This window comes from Microtus ochrogaster, chromosome 4 (assembly GCF_000317375.1).
Source record: "Microtus ochrogaster isolate Prairie Vole_2 chromosome 4, MicOch1.0, whole genome shotgun sequence".
Lineage (NCBI taxonomy): Eukaryota > Metazoa > Chordata > Mammalia > Rodentia > Cricetidae > Microtus > Microtus ochrogaster.
In genome coordinates this window covers 42,129,447-42,129,940 of record NC_022011.1, presented here as the reverse complement: position 1 = coordinate 42,129,940, position 494 = coordinate 42,129,447, and positions in this window count along the sequence as shown.

Below are 494 nucleotides of genomic sequence, written 5' to 3'. Positions count from 1 at the left end.
GAGGTGGGCGGTCCTTGGACTTCCCACAGGTCAGGGAACCCCGATTGCTCTTCGAGCTGATGAGGGAGGGGGACTTGATCGGGGGAGGGGAAGGGAAATGGGAGGCGGTGCCGGGGAGGAGGCAGAAATCCTTAAGAAATAAATAAAATTTAAAAAAAAAGAATCTGGAAGAATAGCCAGTGCTCTTAACCTCTGAGCCATCTTTCCAGCCCCCTAGTCTTAGGTTCTTTGTTATGCAATGTCAGGGATTTCTGTTCTGCTGTCCTGCCAGGATGAAGTGAGTTAATGAGCCTGAGAATAGTCTGGGAGGTGGATGGTAGTGTTAATGCTCCCCACAGACAGACTATGAGAAGACATTTAAAAATATTCAAAGAAGGGCTGGAGAGATGGCTCAGCCGTTAAGAGCATTGCCTGCTCTTCCAAAGGTCCTGAGTTCAATTCCCAGCAACCACATGGTGACTCACAACCATCTGTAATGAGATCTGATGCCCTCT